The sequence below is a fragment of the Danio rerio genome, chromosome 11 (genome assembly GCF_052040795.2).
Source record: "Danio rerio strain M-AB ecotype USA chromosome 11, GRCz13ab, whole genome shotgun sequence".
NCBI lineage: Eukaryota > Metazoa > Chordata > Actinopteri > Cypriniformes > Danionidae > Danio > Danio rerio.
In genome coordinates, this window is record NC_141031.1 from 43918048 (window position 1) to 43939441 (window position 21394).

Below are 21394 nucleotides of genomic sequence, written 5' to 3' on the forward strand. Positions count from 1 at the left end.
ATCTCTCTGTTTTGTATTTTGTTGTGCTGTATTTATACCACAAAAACTGGTAGGGTTGCTTTGCTCATGCTTTTCAGGGTTAATTGTTGTGAAATCCTGATTGCAAAAGAAAAATACTGGGAAATCTCTGTAGACTGATGGCATAATCTTAAAATGTCAGCAAAATCACCTGTTTTGTCATCAGTTTAGACCAGTGGTCACCAAACTTGTTCCTTAAGGGCCGGTGTCTTGCAGATTTTAGCTCCAACCCTAATCAAACACACCTGAACAAGCTAATCAAGGTCTTACTAGGTATACTTAAAACATCCAGGCAGGTGTGTTGAGGCAAGTTGGAGCTAAACCCTGCAGGGACACCGGACACCACAGATTGGTGACCCCTGCTTTAGACATTACGCTAGAGAATCATTCAAACACTAGCTCTTTGTGACTTTTGTGAACTGGCAACGGTTTCTGCTGACATCAGCTGCAGGTGTGAATGAATGGCGGAAGAAAGTAGTTCCTCATACAAAAGAGTTTAAAGACTCTCCTGTTTGATTTTCTTTTTAATATTTATGTCGTCAAACTGTTGTATAAACACAATATCACACTCGTAGCAGTGCGAAATGCCTGTATATCATCACCAGTGGGGCCTACTCATGTGATATTGCTCATATATATTATATATAAAACATCTTTGCCTAGAGCAGTGATACAAAACAAGTTTTGTCCTGGATGTTCAGATGAGGATGTCAGGATTGTTTTTTGTTGCGTGCTGCCCATCTGCTGACTAAGCCGCATGTTTGAATAGCCTTACTCGAGTGCACTCGGTGTGTTTTGAAGGTGCGTAGGTGGATCTTTCACCTTCCCTCTTCCTCCATGCGTAGGTGTGGATGAGCCAGTGTGTGCGTAGGAGTGAGTTATTACAAAGCTGCACATTTACAGTGTGCTTTATGCTCTGAGGCTGCATTAAACATTCAGGTTTATAGTTCATTTATTAAATCTGGTGCTGAAACGTTTTTGTTTTTCTACATCCGTACCATAATATCTTGGCATGTACAATTGTTATATTGTCTTGAACTGTGGAAATTGTGCTGGGTGACTTATAGCACACTTATAATTAGAGTTTTATGAGTTTTGTTGCATGCCCATTACACTGTCATCAAAATAAGTGGTGCAATAGCTAGTGTCTGTGGCAGCTTTCGGAAAGACACTTTTGTACTTTACATAGCCATCAAATGTGATTATTAGCCATAAAGTAGAATATACAATAGACATAAATAAAACATATATCTTGCTCGACACATTTTTGCAAATATATCAATACAGTAAAGCAAATATAATTGTTAAAACAGTGTTGCACATAAACATGCAGGGCAACACTTTAGTTTAAGCACCAATTCCCTCTATATCTACCAGCTTAGTACCTGCTTATTTTTAAGAAATTTACTGTTCTTTAGTATTTAGTGTGCTCTACGTATTTAATCAATTAGGGATGCACTGATATGGATTTTTTTTGGCCAATATTGATAGCAGATAACTTCAGATTTGGAGGCCGATAACCGATATATTAGCCAATAAATATAAACATTTGAAAATGTTTGATTTTTATACAGCGAACAAATGATTTTATTTGAAAAACGTCACTGCTTTTATGAACTGATTAGCCTGCTCAAAGCAAAAAAAACAAATCAATAATTTCAAAATTGCTAGGTCATTATATAGACCTATATTCATGATTTCACTTGAATCAGCATGCCAAAAATTAATTATTTTCTTTTCTTCGCAAAGCAAATTAACATACAACTTGACTGTTGCATAAAAAATAATAGGTTGAAAAACAAAATGGGATTTAATTAACAAACAAGTTAAATAAATATATTTTAGATAACATGAAAGAACTGAGAACTGAAATTAGCTCAACCCAGTTACTTACTGAATTTACACACAGCAATACCACACAAAGAAAGGACAGACATAAATAATGTCAGGAAAGCTCCGTTATAGTGCACTGGACAAGTCTGAACCAGTTCTACCAACCCATGCGTGAGGTAGGCAGCTCTGTACAATTATGTAACCTATCGCTTAAAGAAATTGGCCTAATTTTGACATCGGACCGATAACGATAACATTAAAAAAGCATTTATCGGCCGATATCGATATGGCCACAGATATATCATGCATCCCTAAATCCAATACCTAAATCCAACTGTACCATGATACTATCAATAAATAGTATATTAGAACTTTATTCATGCAAGTAGTCTTAGTTAATGGTCTGTTAATAGCAAGAATTGTATCCTAAAATAAAGTGTGATCAAATATAGTCAGATTGTTATCAGATTTCTACAGTAACAGAAAACCAAATATAATTGTTAAGACAGTGTTGTACATAAACATGCAGGGTAACATTTTAGTTCAAGTACTAATTCCTTCTGTATCTACTAGCTTATACCTGCTAATTTTTAAGATATTGGGTTTTTATTAGAGCTTATAAAGGTATTCGACATCCTTAGTCCAATATCTAATTTGACATCGGACCGATAACGGTAACATAAAAAAATGCATTTATCGGCCGATATCGGTATGGCCACCGATATATCATACATCCCTTAATCCAATGCCTAAATCCAACTATACCATAATACTATCAATAAATAGTAAATTAGAACTTTATTGAGGCAAAAGTCTTAGTTAATGGTCTAGGTTAATAATGAGAAATGTATTTTAAAATAAAGTGTGATTAAATATAGTCAACAGCTCAGTTTGTTGTCAGATTTCTACAGTAAGAAGAAAGCAAATATAATTGTTAAGACAGTGTTGTACATAAACATGCAGGGCAACATTTTAGTTCAAGTACCAATTTCCTCTGTATCTACTAGCTTATACCTGTTAATTTTTTTAAAAAATTGGCTTTTTATTAGTACTTAAAAGGGTATTCTACATCCCTAATCCAATATCTAAAACCAACTACTACCTTAGTACTATTAATAAGCTTTGCATTAGAACTTTATTGAGGCAAAAGTCTTAGTTAAAACTCTGATAATAGTGAGAATTGTACCTTACATAAAGTGTAATCAAATATAGTCGCCAACTTAGATTCTTATCAGATTTCTACAGTAACAGGAAAGCATGTATAATAGTTGTGTTGTAAACAGTGTTGCACATTAACATGCAGGGCAACACTTTCATTTATGTACCGATTCCCTCTATATCTACCAGGTTATTACCTGCTTATTTTTAAAATATTGACTGTTTATTAGTACTTAAAAAGTATATTATTCTACATCCCTAATCCAGTACCTAAACACTAATAATAAGCTGTAAATTATAACTTTATTGAGGCAAAAGTCTTTTAATGGTCTGTTAATAATGAGAATTGTACCCTAAAAAAAGTTTAATCAAATATAGACACCAGTCCAGATTGTTATCAGATTTCTGTAACTAATACTCTGTTCCTTCAGTCATAATATTATTAATATCAAATTAATTAATTTATTATGTATTTATTGTGTTATCTACTTTAAATTATGTATATCTCACTCTCAACCAACCCAGTCCTAAGCAATGACCTTTCATGTACTGTATACCTCACGCTTGTTTTTATCACATGTAGCCACTAGGTGGCAGGACTGTGTCTGCCAAACAGCATGCAGTGAACATGGGCAATGGATGCATCTCAGCATGCGTCCTGATGTGCCCTGCTTACACAAGATTTAGTACACAACTTTTTCATGTTGTCCCAATACAAACTGATTAAAGTTAACTTAAATTGTTTTTACATATTCAAGTAGATTGAACATAAAACAGTTCAGTTGTCTCAAAACAACCTGAAGATTTGCATTGATTCAGCTCATTTTAAATAAGTCATTTGAATAAGAAGCAAAAATAATGTTTTTGAGTGTACTGCTCATTAATAAAATGGTAAACAATCGCAAAATGCATGCTATTACTTTATGTTCCAATAAACAAAAACAAATAGGCAGTAAATAACACACACCAGGGTTCAACACTAATGATTTTTTCTGCTGGTCCGATCAGACCAATGATTCAGATTTTTACTTGCCCCGGCTAAATTTTCCTGGCCCCACCAAAAATTAAATAAAAAAGAGAGAGAAGTTAATAGCTATTTTTAGTCACATAGATTAAATAATGTGTCAAAAATAATGTCAGTAAATCTAGAATTTAAGTGTTAATAAAGTGTTAATAAATATATGCAAAATTTAAAGTGTTATGCAAACAAAAAGCAGTATGGAAAATGTGCAGGTATTTTATTGCAGTTCGAAATTATTTAACAAACGGTGGCTGACTTGCCAAACTGACAGCAAATTGTGCAAAACCTCAATTTATTTTGTTCATTGTGTTGCTCCCATGTAAAAGTCGGATTCTAAGATGTTAGAAACTGACATTTTTGTTTACCTTTATAATTTGATGTTGCTGTCACCTCACGGTACTCGTTGTTACTAGATTACAGGAAAAAATAGCATGCTCAAAACATCAAATCAGATAAGAGAAACCGAAAAGCGATATGGTGTTTAACACATATCAAAGTAGGTACATTTAAAGACTTAAAAGCACAAACTTAAAATGCATGTGTAATGGAGGCCAGCTAAGTGCTGTGCAGGTAAACCTCACTCCACTGACCTCTAAAGGTGCTCTAGCGACAGACACTAGAGGCCATGGTCGTTTGGCCTCCTTGTTAGAGCAACCAACTCCCATGTGGAAGGTTGCCGGTTTGATCCCAGCTCGGAGCAGGTTGGGTGGTGTAGGACTGGTGGGGTTACATTGGTGCCGTGACCCGGATGGGAGTAAGATTTAGGGGGTGAGTGTAACGGAGGCCAGCTAGTAAGTGCTGTGCAGGTAAACCTCACTCCACTGACCTCTAAAGGTGCTCTAGCGACAGACGCTAGAGGCCATGGTTTTTACCCTCCTTGTTGGAGCAACCCATGCGAAAGGTTGCCGGTTCGATCCCACCTCGGAGCAGGTTGGGTGGTGTAGGACCGGTAGGGTTACACATGCAATTGACAAATAATTGCAGAAAAATAAAACTTTAATGACATGGCAGCACTGTCCCGATCGGGCCAGTAATGATCCTGTCTACTCTCCCAAGCGTCTCTTGCGCTGGCTCCGGGCCATCGGGCAGTCCTTATTGTTGACATAACAGCCATATCACCCTGCAGCCCATGACGGTTACTCACTGAAGCTAAGCAGGGCTGAGCCTGGTTAGTACCTGGATGGGAGACCACTAGGGAACACCAGGTTGCTGTTGGAAGTGGTGTTAGTGAGGCCAGCAGGGGGCACTCAACCTGTGGTCTGTGCGAGTCCTAATACCCCAGTAAAAGTGAAGGGGACACTACACTGTCAGTGGGCGCCATCTTTTGCATGAGACGATAAACCGAGGTCCTGACTCTCTGTTGTCATTAAAAATCCCATGGCACTTCTCGTGAAAGAGCAGGGGTGTAACCCCGGTGTCCTGGCCAAAGTCCCTCTATCGGCCCATACGATCATGGCCTCCCAATCATCCCCTTCCACCGAATTGGCTCTATCACTGTCTCTCCACTTCATCAATAGCTGGTGTGTGGTGAGCGCACTGGCGCCGTTGTCCTGTGGCTGCCATCGCATCAGCCAAGTGGATGCTGCACACTGGTGGTGGTGTGGAGAGACCCCCCTCATGATTGTGAAGCGCTTTGGGTGTATGGCCATACACAATAAATGCGCTATATAAATACACATTACATTACATTGAGTGCTGCACACACAAAAAGATTTTTGTTGCTTGTTCAAACAACATATTTAAAATGAGCTGAAACATCACTAATCTTGAGTTTTATTTTGAAAACTAAACTGTTTTATGTTCAATCCACTTAAATTTGTAAAAAACAATTAGGTTAACTTGGTGAAATGGTGGTGAACCCTGCATGTTTTCTTTACAGTGAACGTAATTTCAGAGCTCAATATAATAATCTAATCTGATGAAGGCAAATGGATTCTAGTGATATATGCACAGAGAGGGCAAAAGAAGCATGCGTGGGTGGACACTGATGGCCTCGAGGCCGTGCGAGGGTACATTCTGTAGCCAGAGCGTGTTTGGACAACTGATATCATGGGTTGAATGTACCTGCTTTCAGGGAAAGGAGATGTGACCGGTTATGAGTCTGCTTGTCCTATCAGCAGATAATTACTCTGTCAACATCATGTGTGTTTGGTTTGTTGCTCTAGTTTATGCCTGAGATTTTACAGCTTGCGTAAGAATGTTATTAATGATCCACGGCTTGTTGTGTTGCGTAGGATTGTGTTTTTTGCAGAGGAGAACAGATGCGGGATGAAGCATTTCCAAAAAAAAAATGTTCATCCACAGATATCAGAAAAGGTGCACGGTTGCATTTGGAAGCAGTGTGTGTGTGTGTATATGTTTTGCCGAGTGCTGAAAGCTAGTGGTGAGATCTCCTAAGACTACTGTTGTAGCCTGATTCCCTATAGACTCACTGACTTGTTCTGTTCAACTTCCATTTGTGTTGCATCCAAAACCCTCTCGCTCCCACCAGACCCCTCATGTTCTTCTCTCTCTTTCTCTCTTTTTGTCCTGTGAATGGTTGGATGAGTCCGGCTCTAATCTCCATCAGCGGACCCAGAGAACACTGGCCCCGTTGTCAACACGCTGGCTAGATCCACCACAGTTGCTGACAAATTATTAACTAGACTCTCTTTGCTGCCTCACTTGATCCCTACTTTGCTTGTTCCCAATTTCTCTGAAAATCCTGCTCCCTCAACATGATCTTTATGCTTTATTGGACAAAACGGTGCTTTGCTGTGTTTGCATTTACATAAATGCTTTAGCAGATGCTTTTCTGAAGAATGGATATGTCTTATGGTTGAGAAGACTGGTCAAGTGCGTAGATCTTTCACAGGAACTAGTTATGCTCTGATCATCATTCATTATTTAATCACTCATCCGAGATGATTTCTTGCTGAATATATTATAAACTAGTCCAAAATAAAAGTTTTGACATAATATATGTGTGTACAGTGTATATTTATTATGTTTATATAAACGCACACATGCATGCACATGCATATACTGTATTAAAGAACATGTTTGCTTATACTTATAAAATATATACACTCGCTGGCCACTTTTTTAGGTACACCTCTCCAACTGCTTGTTAATGCAAATTTCTAATCAACCGTTAACATGGCAGCAACTCAATGCATTTTGGCATGTAGACATGGTCAAGACGATCTGCTGCAGTTCAAACTGAGCATCAGAATGTGGACGAAAGGTGATTTAAGGGACTGATGATTTAGGGTGGCATGGTTATTGGTGTCAGACGGGCTTTTCTAAGTATTTCAGAAACTACTGATCTACTGGGATTTTCACGCACAACCATCTCTAGGGTTTACAGAGCATGGTCCAAAGAAGAGAAAATATCAAGTGAGCGGCAGTCCACTGGCAGAACCTCAAATAAGCACTCGTTACAACCGAGGTCTGCAGAAGAGCATCTCTGAATGCACAACATGTCCAACCTTGTGGCGGATGGGCTACAGCAGCAGAAGAGCACACCGGGTGCCACTCCTGTCAGCTAAGAACAGAACACTAAGGCTACAATTCACACAGGATCACTAAAATTGCACAATAGAACATTGGATAAAGGTTGCCTGGTCTTATGAGTCTCAATTCCTGCTGCAACATTCGAATGGCAGGGTCAGAATTTAGCATCAACAACATGAAAGCATGGATCCATCCTGCCTTGTGTCAACGGTTTAGGCTGCTGGTGGTGGTGTAATGGTGTGGGGGATATTTTCTTGGCACACTTTGGGCTCATTAGTACCAATTGAGCATTGTGTCCACGCCACACCACAGCCTACTAGTATTGTTGCTGACCATGTCCATCCTTTTATGACCACTGTGAACCCATCTTCTGATGGCTACTTCCAGCATGATAACGTGCCATGTTATGAAGCGTGAATCATCTCAAACTGGTTTCTTGAACATGACAATGAGTTCACTTTACTTAAATGGCCGCCACAGTCCCAAGAGCTCAATTCAATAAAGCACCTTTAGGATGTGGTGGAACGGGAGATTGGCATCATGGATGTGCAGCCGACAAATCTGCAGCAACTGCTTGATGCTATCATGTCAATATGGAGTGAAGTCTCTGAGGAATATTTCCAGTGCCTTGTTGAATTTATGCCACGAAGGGTTCAGGCAGTTATGAAGGCAAAAAGGGGGTCTAACTCTCTAGTAGTAAGGTGTACCTAATAAAGTGGCTGGTGAGAGTATGATACAAATTATTTATAGATTAAATTATCTGTCACAGAATCCTTTTGTAGTTTTGTTTCTATATATATATATATATATATATATATATATATATATATATATATATATATATATATATATATATATATATATATATATATGAATAACCAATTTCTCTAACAAATGCATGCATGTGTGTATTTATATACACATATAATAAATATACACAGTTCACACTCATATATTATGTCAAAATTAACTTTTATTTTGGATGTGATTAATCTCAATTAATCTTTGCCCAGCACAGACTTAAGCATTCTGCACCACCTCCACCTTTTGACAAAAATCAGACAGGCAGTCACAGCTACCGACAGACCCCCAACTGCTGCTCAAACACTGCTCATGTGTTTATTTACATTTAATGTTAGCTTTTTTAGATGAGACAATTAGTTTATTAATTTTCCTTTAGCTTAGTTCCTTTATTCATCAGGGGTCACCCTACTAGCTGCAACCCAGTACTGGAAGACATCCATACACACTTATTCACACTCATACACTACGGCCGATTTAGTTGCATCAATTCACCTATAGCACATGTGTTTGGACTGTGGGGGATAACGGAGCACTCGGAGGAAACCCACACCAACACAGAGAGAACATGCGAACTCCACACACAAATGCCAATTGACCCAGCCAAGACTCGAACCAGCGACCTTCTTGCTGTGAGGCGACAGTGCTAACCACTGAGCCACCATGTCGATAATGTAAGATAATATTTTACTTAATAAGATTACAAGCTCATGCTGAAGAAATTTTATGATCAGGAAACCACCTACGCTTAATTTTGAGCAAGGAAAAACCCTGTGGCCATTGTACAGTATATTAGATACTTAAATGTAGGTTTGTTAAAATATGAATGTTTCATAATTCATTCATCACCAACTTAATAATTTTATGAATGTTAAAAGCTTCTGGAAAATGAATAATTTATATTATTATAAAATATTAATAATAAAATAAATAACACGATCAATATTGTTAAAAACTTTACGTTGTTATTAGCTGTTGTGTTATTTGATTTGCTAACTCAGTAGTAAATACTACATATTCTCTGCACATTACACTGGCATTGAAAAACAAATTGTGAAATTATGCACAGCACTTTTATAGGAAAAGTACCAGTGTGACTGCAACTGCAGCAATTGCATCACCTGCAGGGTTTGAGATAAGATTGCAAAGTGCAAATAAGCACACAGCGTGAATATGACTAGAAGTATCGCAGGATTCTAATCAAAATGTTAGTTTATGGGTAATTCTTCAACTACGGTCTTTGATCATGTATCCAAAAAATATGTATAATTTTGTTCAAATTCCTCTTTCTTTATCAAACTAACAATAAAACCTACTTTAAAAAATGTACTACCTTTCTATGATATATATTTCATATTATTTAACCTGCTTTTAGGTGTCAAAATCACATTTTAAAATATTATTCATCTGGTAACTATCAGTGTATCTTAATTAAGCACTAGTGAAATAATTTAAATATTTTATAGTTATTAATGTGAGACTATTATCAGTATTATATTTTATACAAAATATAGCTGTCGCACAGCATCAGTGTCATTTCCAGCACAACACTGTAATGTCGCTTTAAAAAGTTTGTGTGAAAGATTAATAGGTGGTTCCTATGAAAATGAATAGTGCCATCTGAGAACATGTTCAAGATGGAGGGAATTTAAATTATCATCAACAACACATGAAGTGAAGTCAAGGTAAATATTGCTTGATAAGGAAATACATTTATTCTATGTCATTTCCAAACATGTTGTACCTTCAAATGTGTTTTTTAAAACCAAACAAAATAAAGGTAAATAAGAGTGTTTTGTATACATGAAAGGCTAGTATCAATTCAAAGCTAATCGGTGAAGCTATTTTTCATTTTTTTTACAATAAACTGTAGAAATGTCATTTCCACCACTGTCGTTTCCATCACCACACACATTTAAAAAGTTCTCATCACACAATAAAAGTGTATTTAGAATAAGTTCATGTTCTATTTAATATACAAATTCAGTTTATTTCTTTTCTAATAAGCTCTTAAGCAAATTATTATTAAATTTTAGAGTGTGACAGGTGTACAATTCAGCAAACAACTAATTTATTTCATTGACAAATGTATAATTATTATATATATATATATATATATATATATATATATATATAGTGGAAAGATTGGTTAAACTAGATACAAAAATGATCTTAGACAATGTTTGACTGCCATAATTTATTTAATTTTATATAAGCTGTACATTGAGATGTGATGGAATTGGCATTTGTTCAGTTCACGATGGAAAAATGTTTCTCTTCTTATCTAAGTTTGTCCTCTAACAGATCTCAAAACTAGACAAATTGTTTAAACTTATAAGGCTGTTGCATTAATTTTGAACAAGTTTTTTTTTTTTTACTCAACTTCGCAAGGCTAAAAGTTTCCGTAGTTAAAGAATGGGCCTTGTGTGAGCAGGGTTCAACGCTGAGGATTTACTCTACTGGCCCGATTGGACCAGTGGTTCAGTTTTTTACTTGAATGTAAATCAAAGGCAGCAACACCAAGGCTCCAAAAATACAAATTTATTAAATTAAAAAGGCTGACACCTTTTTAATTGAATAAATTTGTATTTTTGGAGCCTTGGTGTTGCCGCCTTTGATTTACATTTAATTTGCACTTTTTGCGGTTTTGGCTGAGCACCCAATTAAGAGAGATGTGCGTGCTTTTGTACAGTTTTTTTCAGATTTTTACTTGCCCTGCTAAAATTTTCACTGGCCCCACTAAAGAAATAAAAAAGTTAATTGCCATTTATTAGCCACATATATTAAATAATGTGTCACAGGTACTGTTAGGTGTGTGTGTGTGTGTGTGTGTGTGTGTGTGTGTCCATGTAAAGGTAACTTGGTGGAAGGTCAGATTACATACATTAGGAACAATATCAGTCAATAAATGAATCTAGTCTCGCAGATATAAGTAAAACAGATACAAAAGAAACCAGTCAGAGTTAGGGAGTAACAACTATGTTTAGTAATGTATAATAGAAATAATGACAGTAAAAAGAAAGAAAGGACAACAGTAATAATAATTGACAATGATAATAAATCACAAGTACTACCCTAACTACTACTACTGCAGAAAGTTACTTATATTACTATATAATTATTAACTACTATTGCTGCTACTACAATCACAACCACAACTATTACTACTATAATGTCTACTACTGCTGATACTACCACAACAATGACTACCACTACTGATACTACAGCGTCTGCTACAACTAATACAACGTCTACTACTACTACTACTACCGCAATCACTGCTACTACAACATCTACATCAACGACATCTACTACTGGTACTACTACACCAACAACGATTACTACTGCTACAACGACACTTTTACTACTTCTGCTACCACTATACCAACGACATCAACTACTACAGGAACTAATACTTCAATAATCACAATTACGATCGATACTACTACAATGACTACTACTACTACTACACCAACAACGACTACTACTACTACTGCTACAACGACACCTTTACTACTTCTGCTACCACTATACCAACAACATCAACTACTACAGGAACTACTACTTCAAAATACAATTACAATCGATACTACTACGATAACTACTGCTACAACTACTACTACTACTACAACAACAATTACTGCAACCTTAATAATGATAATCGTATTAATACTTATATTAATGATAATGAAAAGATAACAGGAGGACAGGTCAGAACAGTGATAATATTAATGATAACAAAAGTAAAAGTAATACCATTAATGATAAAAGTGGCAGGGGGAAGGTTTTTTTTTTTTTTTTGTTATGGTTTTTTGTTGATGTTTTGGTCCCACTTTATATTAAGTGTCCCTAACTACTATGTACTTACATCAAAAAATAAATACAATGTACTTCCTGTGTTTATAATGTATTTGAGAACACTTGTGGTGCTTTTGAGTTGGGATAGAGGTTGGGTTATGAACAGGTTTGGTGGTATGGGTAGGTTTACAGGTGGGTTAAGGTGTAAGGGATGGTCAACAGTGTATTTACAAATGTGATTACAAAAGTTAATTACAGATGTAATTACATACATGCATTTAATCAAGCATAAGTACATAGTAAATACATGTATTTACACAATAAGTACATTGTAACAAACTATTAATTCCTATGTAAGTACATATTAGTTAAGGCCACTTAATATAAAGTGGGACCGATGTTTTTTGTATTTGTATGATCCCAATTTATGTACCTTTTTGCATATTCTAATAAAAATAAAAAAAATAAAAAAATAATAATAATGTGTCACAAAATAATGTCAGTAAATGTAGAATTTATATATTTGGGAGTGTTAAAATATTTTGCAGTAAAATGCAAAACAAAAGGTTGCTGACTTAAAAGTGACGGCAAACTATGCAAAACCTCACTTCTTTTTTTTTGTCGTGTTGTACCCATTTAAATGTTTTCACAACATTAAAAACAGACGTTTTCTTTTAGCTTTATAATTTGATGTTTCGGTCATGTTGCCGGTCAAATTTAGTGACAGGCAGCACTGCCCCGATCAGGCGAGTGACGATTCTGTCTACTGCCCCAAGCATCTCTAACGCTGACCCCGGGCCATCGGGCAGTCCTTATTGTTGAGCCCTGGTGAGTACAGTTTGCTTTGTCAATGCAAATTGTAACTACTAGTTAACCTGCTACAGTTTGTTTTACTGAGTCAGTGGTCAGTCATTATTTTATTGGGTGTACGCATTAAGCCATTGTAGCCTGCAATAAAAGAGAATGTGTGTTTTGCAGTAATGATGGTGTTGGCTAAGCCTGCCACCCGCTGTTAAACACAAGACTCATCATCGTTTCCTGTTGTCCCCCTTTATCTACAGTGGTCCGACCTGTTCTTCTGGTTCACATGGGCTATGTGTAACTGTATGCACTTTGTGAATGTGTGTCTATGTGTGTGTGTCACACATGCACAGTCATGGGCACAAGCATAACTTAACACACTTAAATGCACAGTGCAGAGAAAAAGTACCGGATGATATTCCCTCCAATCGGCAGCTAAATTACATGTCACATATCATATAGAAACTTCATAATTAAACTCAAGCAAGATAAAGCTTGACTGAAGAGGGAGGAGGTGATGACAACAAAACAGTATGTTGTATAAAACTCAAAACTATGATTAAGTTTTAATATTTAGTTGAATTAAAGTATCCTTTCTAGTCAATTCAACTTACGTCAGTAAAACCAACTACAAAAATATTAGGTTAAACTTTGTTTATATTAAAAACATTAGTTAAAACCTAATTTACTTATAACAATAAGTTAATGTAAAATCTTTTGTCGTGACGGCTTTGTTTTTCATTATAGTGTACAACAAATTGAAGTTTCCACATATCTGCAAACATAATAAATAAGTCTGATGCTGTCACCAATTTTTAACTTCCCAGATTCATGTTTTGAAGATTCATCACAGAATAGGGACATGTTATGCATTATATTCCCAAAAATATAGTTGCATTAACTGTTAGCGTATGGTAGTTCAGTATGTAATCTTCAACAAAGCCGCATATAAACAGACCTGCCTCTTTCAGTAATGCAGCGTATGACGCCCAAGGTCATGGGTTCGATTACTGGGTTGCATAAAATAAAACAATATACATATTAGAAGATGTTAATTTGGATAAATGGGTGTGCTTTGGTGCCTTTTACACTATACAAATAGATGTAAATGAGCAGTTTTTTGTATTTTGTGATTCATGGTTTGTTTTTTAGTTTATTTAAATGCATTTATGCAGCACTTTTTAAAAGTTCAAAAGTTTGAAAAAATTATGTTTATTGTGATATATTGTGTGTATTGGTATTGTAAATTATGGTAATATATATATATATATATATATATATATATATATATATATATATATATATATATATATATATATATATATATAAAATTATTAAGGCATGGAGAACATACAAACTGGAGAACATACAAACTGGAGAACATACACAGAAACACCAACTGAGCCAAGGTTCGAACCAACGACCCAGCAACCTTCTTGCTGTGAGGCAAACGTGCTACCCACTGCGCCACTGCCTCGCCCTGTAGTTTAAATTACATTTTTTAAATTACAATACTATGAAGCAAGAATTAAAATTAAGTAATTCAACACAAAAGGACAGAAAACATGTTATATATATACATGTTTCTTTTATTATAGCCTTTAGCAGGCACCAATCACATTTAAACTAATTTCTTCTTTAATATTCTGATACAAAATGTTATATAATATCCAAAATTGTAATATGTAATATAAAATGTATAAGAAACATTTAGCCAACAAAATAACCTTGGCTCTTAAGAAAACTGATCCCCAAGCAATACCTGTAGGACGTTAACATCATTTTTTTACCAATTGAGTTTAAACAGCTTTCTTCACTTTGGTACTCCAATTCAAAATGTGAAAGTATAAAATGTATAGGAAACATATAGCCAACAACATAACATGCACAACATTCAAGCTCTTGGGAAAACCAATTCCCAAACTGTGCCGAAAACACACTTCTTCTTGTTGTTTTTGTATGGTGACATCCAAACGTACTACCGCCACCTACTGATATGCGCGAAGTGACTCTCCAGAGTGAGAGTTGTCGATTTGAAGCGTCTCAGTCTCATTGAATCAACATGTTCTGATTAAATTCATTTGATTATTTCTTGATTCAGTTTCAAATAACATGAATTAATCATTTAACATACGTAAACTTGATTTGTTCTTTTCAATCTGACAAATTTTTATTTTGTAAATCCAATACATGCCTAGTTGATTTTTTTGAGTGTACTAGCCCGACAGTGGAAACGCGACATGATTTCGGCCTCACTGCTCAACCACTCGGGCGATTGGCCCAGCCTGGCCCGATAAAAGCCCTGGCTTGCACTGGCCCGATAGTGGAAATGCGGCTAATCAGTGTTCAGCTGAGCATGTAGCTCTGTCTTTTGGTACCCTTTCTCGTGCTCGGTACCCTTGCGAAAGGGTGACCAAAAAGTGGTAGGGTACGGTTCGCTTTTAGGTATCTTTTGACAGTGAAATCACCCATAAAAGTGTACCAAACCGAACCCTATCGTACCTCCTCTTATGACTCCAGAAGATGAATAACATCAACAGGATCGTGCCTGACTATCAAGCCTAAAGGCTGTTTTAAAGCATTTTCTTACTATTAATATATATGAATCATATTGTAAACCTCACCATTTCACCAGAGCGCAGTGCAGAAATGTTATTCTGTGCTTTTAAATTGTGGAATTTAAATTTCTGTCGTGTTTTGTCTGGTGCAAACAGCCAAACTGCTTATCATAGCAAGTCTCCTCATGTAGCGTGTTGTTGGGACATGGCGTTACAACGTAACCTGCTCACCTAATGCTTACATTTGTAATATTTATATATTTTCCTAGTTAATAACCACCTCATGAAACCACTCTGAATCTGCCAGAGTCTGTTACTGTCCACCGGAGGTCACATTTTAGGTCACAGACGCATATGAGAGCCATCATGACTATATGAATTAAATATCATCAAGGCAACCCGGAGTGCTGAAATATAATTGGCTAAATTGGCATTGGGCAGGTGAAATATCCAAAACAAAGACAGACGTTCCGGCACGCATTTTCAAAGCAGAATATCTGACTTCAGCATTGTTTTTCAGATAAACAAGATTGTTCACTTAGCATCTTTCTTAAATATCTGCAAACATATTATAGTATTTTTATGCTTTAGTAGAGTCAAAAACTTACACACAGCACCTTTAATTAATAAATATGTTGTACAATCTTTTCAGAATGAACCACATTTTAACTTATAAAGTGCTTTTGAAGAGAGAGAGAGCAAGATAAAGAAAGAGTGAGCGATTATCTAGATGACTGAACCTGGATCCCAGCTCTGTTATAATTATACCTCATTTCATCAGTTGGAGAAGAGTGCAGAATTGAACACCCAATTGTCACCTACAAATATAGAAACGCTGATGACGATTCTAACCCTGCAACAAGAATAGGTGCTGCTTACCAACACGCTCTCAAACACGCACACATACGGATAATCCTTTCTGAGCTTCCCATTTGGCACGCACACTTGAATGAATTCAGCACTGCTCATTTAATTTAGTTTTCAGATGTAATGAAGCATAAATTATGAGCTGTCGTAATGTAATTCAACTGCTCTCTACTGTAAAATGGTAAATCATTAGGTTCCTCCACGACCATTAGGGACCTCCAGCAAACTCCATTATAGTTACACACTGCAGTATGTAAAACTTTGGCTTCTATTATGCTTTGTAGTCTTGTATAATTTGTAGTCATGATGGTTCTTGATATTCAATTGTAGATATTTATAGTAAATGAAGTGCCACTGGTCTTTTATTTACATTTTAAACATCTTCAACACAAATGTTTTCTGAAAAGGTTTAGTGTGTAAAAAAATCAGTGTTAATGAACTGTATTTTGTGATTCCCAAGTGTTTTCTGTTTATTTACGGTGGTAAATTGCATTATGGTATGTTGAGCTCTGCTCTGTCGACTTTTGATGTTGAAAATTGAACTCTACAGTTTACCAAAGTGATTTTTATTGACATTTTAGTAGAAATAACATATAGAGAAGTAAATCTGATATGACTAATACACATTGGCAAATTATATTTGAATGGATTGTTAGACTTCCATAGACTTTCTTGTGTGTTTTACAAACTCTTAATGTATTATTTTACTAGCACATGTGTGTATTTACATGTACATGCCTAAAACATAAAATAAGCATTGGGTGGTTAAAACACTGCATAACTGTGATAAAGTGATGTGTCTTTCTCTGGCTCAGCTCCTGCCAACGCACCGAAGCTCAGTTTGAATGTTTCACGTCAATATGGATTACGAGTAAACTCCAGCACCAGAGACATCACGTTCGTCATCTCAACACGGAACAAAAGTAGAATTCTATAGTAATTTACCCTGCTGTTGCTCCCTTCCTCCTCATCAAAAACTCCAACATGTTTGCCACTCATTGGTAGTGCTTAATCATTAGCGTGGTGCTCCCGTCATCACTTTTGCATATTTGGCCGTTAACACACTTTTTTGGTTTATTCAGTGTGAAATGCTACACATCTTGGATGACTTTCATCTAACATTACCTACGCTCGTTTTTTTTTGCTCTGTCCGGTCTATGAGGCGCTGAACTCTGCTGGCATCGGTGCGTTCACTCTGCCCCACGCTCAACTAAAGTTTTTTATAATCAAACGTCTCAGGATAGAGCGACATGACAAATTGATTATAAATTCGTTGCCAAAGCTTTTAGCAATCGATTTGTTGTTGCAGCCCTAGATTCAACCCTTTTGGGAATCAGTGTTAAGACATTTAGGTGGATGACTGGGATTTAATATTTCTCTCTCACCCAGGATATGTCTTTTTTGGTGATAAAACCGAAGTTCAACATACAGTGCTCAGCGTAGGTACACCCTTCACAAATCTATCTTTTAAATTTATATTTTTATTAGGAAGCTAATATTATATTTGTGCATGTACATTAGTAGACTGTGTAGAGCAAAAATGTGAAAATGATTGTATGGTGTTTGTGTTGTGTTTTTTTACATAGCGATACGGAGTTTCTGTCTGTTTTACTAGCCACCAGCTAATTATCATAAAACATGTCACTTAGGATAATAATTGCTTACCTCTTCTTGAAAAGACACATAATTAGAGGTGGTTTGTTTCAAAGGGTTAGTTCACCTAAAAATGACATAATGCTTACTATTACTCTTCCTTAAATGGTTACAAACATTTATTAGAATACTTATTTTGTATTCTATAAAAGCTGAAAACCTGAAACTATTGACTTCCATAGTAGGAAAACAAATACTATGGAGGTCAATGGTTACAGTTTTCCAGCTTTCTTCAACATATATATATATATATATATATATATATATATATATATATATATATATATATATATATATATATATATATATATATATATATATATATATATATATATATATATTGTATTTAACAAAAGAAAGAAACTCAAAAAGGTTTTAACGAGTCAAGGGTGAGTAAATGATGACAGATTTTCCAGTTTAGGGTGAACTATTCCTTTAATTTTATAGCACAACCTTAGCATTAACCTGAGTTTAAGAGTATATTTCAATAACAATAGTAAAGCAAAAGCTACTAAAACATTTCACAACATTTGTTTAGCTCTTTGAAGCACCAATTCCCAAAAAGAACAACAACAAAACTCTAGAAGCATTTTTAAGGGTAAAAACAAGCAGTAAGAATGACCTCTGCAGACTAGTGTTCAACATAATTGCATAGACCTCCACAGGTAGTTCTTCTTGGAAATTTGTAACACAAAACACCCCTGTCATTTAAAGCTCAGGTAAACTGGACCAACCTACAGTATGGATGAAGAGGGTGAAAACATTGTAGGTTAATTGAGAACTGTACGAACCCCTGTGTTGTTGCCACAGGCTGAAGCCAAAGGGAGCGTGTGTGTGCATGTGTAAGTGCAATTATCGGGCTTATGTAAGAGTATAAGTGGCCCTGGAGCAGTCAGGCATGCAAGTGTTCCTCTGTCCTTTTCTAGATCAGTGGTCCATATACGGGACATTAACGCATAGATTTAAACAGGAGAGGATTGGGAGTCTTTCCAGTTTACAGGCCGCTGGTAATTACAAACATCTACACTGGTGTTTTTAAAGAACCACTCCATTTTTTGAAAATAGGCTCATTTTACAGATCCTCTAGGGTTATACGATTGATTTTTAAAAAAATTTAGCAATTCAGCCTATCTCTGGGACTGGTAGAATAATGTTCAGCTTAGCTTAGCATACATCATTGAATCAGATTACACCATTAGCATCTTGCTTAAAAATAAGCAAAGAGATCAACACAGGTTCACCATGGATACGTACCCCTGTCTACATTTCTGGAGAGCGCGATTTATCTTGTCAGAGGTACGTCTGGCTGCATTTTGTTTTTAAAACGAACGCTATGGGGCGGTATGACGCTGACTTCTGTTTATTTTAGTGCTACCAGCCGACCGCTTACCTCTGTACAGACTGCTTTTCTGGTGTTACCAGTTTGCTCAGTGCAGGGTTTCCGCAGGGTCTTAAAAAGTCTAAAATGTAAAAATTGGAATTTTAGGCCTTAAATAGTCTTAAATTTACTGTTCTAGGTCTTAAATATTTTTGCACAGGTCTTATTTTTCAGATGTTTATGTAAATCTGCATCTAATAGTCATTTAAATTCTTTTTTGTTGTTGTTGGTTTTTGTGGTGTAGTTTTTTATTTCACTAGTCCAGATGTAATTTGTGTTTTTACGACTGAGGCCAACATGCAATAGCAATCAGCTTTCTGTTATTGAACTCAGTGCTCAGTGTCTGTTGTAATAATTCATAATAATGACAATAATTTGTGCATTTCCTGACTTCCGTGTGCAGCCATGCTGCCGTTGTGGCTGGTGTATTTTGGGAAATTTTCTTATGCCTTGGTTTCGAGTGTGGTGCTGAAAAATCTGTTTGAAGGGGTATCTAGCCCTTCCCCTTAGCCCTATGCTTTCAAGCTAATAAGAATTGAGACAGCCCTACCCCTTCACATGAACGCGCAAAACGAGGGGTAGGGATAAGGGGAAGGGCTAAGGTGTAGAATTGGGATTGGGCCTTAGTCTGTGCGTGCTGTCAGCTGCGAAGCCATGCGTAAAGCAGTCTTTAATAAAAGAGTAATACACATACACAACTTTTGTAAGCAAAAGTGTCATGACCCTGGCCGCAAAATAAAAGAACACCAGACAAATAAAAATCACTTTTATGACCCTTTGAAGTCGGGTTCCTTTATTTTTTTTTTTTTTTCATCACCCAAAACTAGAAGCCAACTACCTCAGAGAGAACCCACAGAAATATAATAAACAAAAAGTAGCCAAAACTCAACTGTTTAACTCTAAGGGGGTTATAGATGATCCCAAGGTGTCCATATCCAGGACCAGGCCGTATCCTGAGCTGCTGCAGCTGCGCTGGTGGTCATGGGGGAGTGGAGAGAATGAGACTGATTCCAGTGACGCTCCAGGGACAGACGAGTCTTCGCTGAGGCCAGCTTCAAGCCTCCACTTCTGAGACTGCAGCTCTGCACAAGACTTTTGGCCAGCAGAGAAATTAAAATGGTCGTGCCGAACTAAGTCTGGTTCTCTTAAGGTTTTTTTTCTTCACTCTCCTATTGGTGAAGTTTTTTTCCCCTCTCTGCTGTCGCCATTGGCTTGCATGGTTCAGGATCTGAAAAGCTACTCATCGATGAATTTGCTCTTCAGTGTTTGGACTCTCAATAATGACTTCAAACCACACTGAACTGAGCTAAACTGAACTGAACTTAAACACTTAAAACTGAACTGCCCTGATCCAGTTACTATGACCATTTATGTGAAGCTGCTTTGACACAATCTACATTGTAAAAGCGCTATACAAATAAAGCTGAATTGAATTTAAATTATAAAATTTGCCTATTTGAGCCTATTAGGTGGAGTGTTTCTTTAATCTTTCATTGCATTAAACTAGGAAACATATACTGCATCCCTCAGTTCTCCTTTCATCATTTTATTCTTATTTTTATTATTATTTTAGTTTTAACTTGTTGAGACTCATTTTCACCCCTTTCACTTTTGCATTCCCACCTGGAGTTTTGAAACCGGATGCTTTTATAGGGATGGCTTTTTTTAGCTGCTTAATTTTACCCCAGGCTTTTTTTTTTACCTCCTTGGTGCAGGTCTGTATCTGACTGAGCCACTAAAACAGGCTGATATTATCTGACTGGTCGTGAGTCACAAGACCCTCTATGCCTCATCCGTTCTCAGAAGCCTTCAATAGAAAAGAGATTTTAATTATACTCCAGGTGAGCGCTTAGTCATCTGTCAGATGTGTAGGCGCATCCTGTATGACAGATAGGAGAATAATATTCACTTTAAAGTGAAAACATAATTGCAGGATAAGCGTGGGTGTGATTTTTGTGCTACCATCCGACTTTATGAGATTCTGAAACTACTGTCATGATCACGCCATTGGGT

The 21394-nt window shown here is 36.4% G+C and overlaps 1 protein-coding gene and 1 long non-coding RNA gene across 7 annotated transcripts in view; one reads left to right on the forward strand and one right to left on the reverse strand.

Moving 5' to 3' along the window:
* The window catches only part of tas1r3 (taste receptor, type 1, member 3), a 34047-nt gene extending 17613 nt beyond the window's left edge, over window positions 1–16434 (reverse strand). Inside the window, exon 1 of the mRNA XM_087272599.1 lies at window positions 16363–16434. The gene's annotated coding sequence lies outside the window, so the exon portion shown is untranslated. The remainder of the gene's footprint in view (window positions 1–16362) is intronic.
* Window positions 1–21394, forward strand: part of LOC137496731 (uncharacterized) — a 149779-nt gene that overhangs the window by 76922 nt on the left and 51463 nt on the right. The window lies entirely within an intron of this gene.